The 3,723-nt window shown below is 33.3% G+C and overlaps 1 pseudogene; it reads left to right on the forward strand.

The window, feature by feature from the left end:
* Window positions 1-974: 974 nt before the first annotated feature.
* LOC143640589 (large ribosomal subunit protein eL6 pseudogene) lies at window positions 975-1,661 on the forward strand (annotated as a pseudogene).
* The last annotated feature ends 2,062 nt before the right edge of the window (window positions 1,662-3,723 follow it).

The following is a 3,723-nucleotide window of genomic DNA, read 5'->3' on the forward strand; positions in this document are numbered from 1 at the left end:
AAATAAATTATGTCCAATTACAACTAAAAAAGTTTTAAAAAAATACAATTGATAATTTAGACTTAACAAACATATATAGAATATTTCATCCATCAATGACTAAATACTCTTGCTTCTCAGCAGCACACAGATCCTTCTCTAATATAGATATGTAAGCTATCACATATGTTGGCATACAATTGTAATATTACCTTAATGTAATTTTAGCATTGGTATGGTTATTTTGATAGCTCTTTCCATTGATATTAATTTTTGTGTTCTTGCTTTTTTCTTGATTAGACTTGTTTATTTTTATCAAATTTTAATTATTTCTTTATTTCATATATTTCTGCTCCTACTCTTATTTTTTTCTGCCCACACAATTTGAAAATAATTTGTTATTCTAGCTTTTTTCTGATACAAGTACTTTAAGTTTTAAATGTGCATCTGAGTACTGTTTCATCCCAGAGATCCTGATATTTTAAGTTTTTGTAATCACTTAGTTCAAAGCACTTTTTATTTATTTTCTTCCTTGACCTCTAAAATATTTATAAATTTGCCATTAATTTTGAAATAGTTTATGTGGGGGTGGGGTTCTATATATCTTAAGGTGATTGATTTCTAATGTAATAAATCATGCAGGAAACAGTTTGCATGATTTCAAATTTAAAAAATTAATGGAAATCCTTTTTACATTGATTATAGTGGTTACATACAAGTCAAAACTGATCAAACTGCATACTTAAAATATGTGAATTTTACTGTGCTTCAATTTTACCTCAATAAAGCTATGGGGGGAGAAAAGAGAAAATGGAATATAGATGTTTATTATATACCTGAGTGGTGTTAATATCACTTGAGAATAGTTACATTTTGAAGATGTGGCTCCTAATAAAGTAGCCAATAAGAGAATACAGCAGAGTTTAAGACAGAAAAGGAAATAAAATGAAATAAATTATTTTATTCAAGAGAAGGGCTCTTTCCCATCTTGTAAGATGGTATGTGAAAAGGTTGAGAAGCCAGAGACTAAGGAGAAGAAATATGGAGCCCAGAAGGCTGATGCTGTTGGCAAGGTTAAAAAGGGAGAACCTACAGACGAGAAACCCAAGAAAGGGAAGCTCCTCTGCAGCCGAAACCCAGTCCTGGGAGGAACTGGCAGATACTCAAGGTCTGCTGTGTATTTCTGAAAGCCCACGTACAAGAGGAAGTACTCGGCTGCTAAGTCCAAGGCTGAAAAGAAGGTTCTTGCTACCAGTCAGTGGTAACAAGAACCGTGGTTCCAGGGTGGTTAAGCTTCCCCAAATGGCACACCTGACTGAAGATGTGCCACGAAAGCTGTTGAGCCACCACAAGAAACCCCCAGTCAGCATGTGGGAAACTGGGAGCCAGCACCACTCCTGGACCATCTTGATCATCCTCACTGGGCGCCGCAGAGGCCAGAGTGGTTTTCCTGAAGCACCTGAGTAGTGGCTTGCTATTTGTGATGAGACTTCTTTCCCTCAATCAAGTTCCTCTGCGGAGAACACACCAGAAATTTGTTATTGCCACCTCTTCAAAGATTGATATCAGCAACGAGAAAATCCCAAACACCTCACTGATGCTTACTTCAAGAAGAAGTGTGGAAGCCCAGATACCAGGAAGGTGCAATCTTCAACACAAACAAGCAAAAGACAAGATTATAGAGCAGTGCAGAAAGTTGTGGACTCACAAATTTTACCCCAAATCTAAGCCATATTCCTCAGCTCCAAGGCCACATGTGATCCATTGTGGGTTTATCCTTAAAAATTTGTATTCTAAACTTCTTACCAAGAACCTAATTAAATAACTGAAATATTAAAAAAAAAGAAGATAGGAACTAAGAATAGATGGAAATAGACAAATAAAGACAAATAGCAATATAATAGAATAATACCTAACCACATATACTATTTTTATTACATGGAAATGGTCTCAACAGTTGAATTAAAAGGCAGATACTGTCAAGTTGGACAAAAAAAAGTAGGACCTGTGTTGCCTGCAAGAAGCCTACTTTAAATATAAAGGCACATAAAGGTCAAAAATAAAAGGGTGAAAAAATATATGTCATACTAACTCTGATCAAAGGAAAGCTCAAGTAGGTATGTTAATATCAGATGAAGTTGACTTCAGGAAAGGGAATAGTACCAGGGATAGGGAGAGTCATTTCATAAAGATAAAGTGTCAATTCATCAAGAGGATTAAACAGTTCTAAACCTTTATATCTCTAATAATGAAAATTCAGAATACATGAAACAAAAACTGAGAAGAAAAATTGGACAAATCCATAACAATAGTAGGAGATAGCAACATTTCTATCAATAATAAAGCAGTTAGACATAAAATCATTAAGTCCATAGAAGACTTGAACAAGACTGACAAGTTTCCCTTTCAACATCAGAGAACACATTCTCTTTTTAAAAATTTTTTTTAGTTGTACATGGACACAATTCCTTTATTTTATTTATTTTTATGTGGTGCTGAGGATCGGACCCAGTGCCTCACACATGCTAGGCAAGTACTCTACTCCAGCCCTGAGAACACATTCTATTTAAGTCCACACAGTCATAAGTTTGATCATAAGCTGATCCATTAAATATAAATGTGGATATTTGGTGAGTAGCATATTTCTAAATAACTCATACGTCAAAAAAAGTCAAAAGGCAAAAATTAGAACGTTCTTTGACTTAAAATGAAAAGTCAACATTTTTCAAATGTTATGGGATACCTTTAAAATAGAACTTGGAAAGTCATAACACTAATAATTTCTGAGACACTGGTTATCTATATCCGGAATGAGAGATGATATTGTGAATTCCACAGTTATTTAAAGGAAATGGCATTATGAACAACTGTATGTCAACAATTTGACAACTTAGATGAAATGACCAGATTTCTTGAAAGATTAAAAATGACTAGAGCTCACTCAAGGAGAAATAAGTAACCTGGGTAGTTCTATCTCTATAAAAAGAAATTTAATTTGTAGTTAAAACCCTTTCCACAAAGAAGACTCTAGGACCAAGTGACTTTACTGGAGAAATCTACCAAATACAAAAGGAAAAATAGTACTGACAGTGTTTCAAAACCTTTGATTCACATTTTCTGTTGTCTCTCTTCTAAACATTTATTAAGTCTGGGTGCTGTTTCTCTGGGTATTTGTTACAATTATTATCTCTGCTTTTGCATATTGTGAAATTTTATATTTAAAATATTAAATGTAAAAAGCAGTGATGATATTTTCTGCACATAATACTTTTTTTGTTTTTGTATATAATGAGTACTACAAGTTATAGTTTCTTTCACTTAGACTTGTGTTGTTAACAATTGGAAATCTTGTTTTGGCAAATTTTATGTAAATATTAGTTGCATAGATTATATTTGCTGATGGAGGGATCATTGAAAACTTAATGTCAGCCTTGTTTCTTTACTAAATGACCATTTCACTTACTATGTCAAAGTCACTTTTCTATTGCATGAAACATGGTGGCATGATATATTTTTAAAAAATATTTTTTTAGTTGTAGTTGGACACTGTACTTTTATTTATTTATTTTTATAGTGCTGAGGATCAAACCCAGTGTCTCGCACATGCTAGGCAAGCACTCTGCCACTGAGTCACAACCCCAGCACCAGCAAGATATTTTTAATCTGGTTAAATATTACTTCATTTCTAATATATCAGATGGTAGGATATCTTATTGTATATAAATTGGAAATTCATTATGTTTG

The sequence above is a fragment of the Callospermophilus lateralis genome, unplaced genomic scaffold (assembly GCF_048772815.1).
Source record: "Callospermophilus lateralis isolate mCalLat2 unplaced genomic scaffold, mCalLat2.hap1 Scaffold_3565, whole genome shotgun sequence".
In the NCBI taxonomy this organism is placed as follows: Eukaryota; Metazoa; Chordata; class Mammalia; order Rodentia; family Sciuridae; genus Callospermophilus; species Callospermophilus lateralis.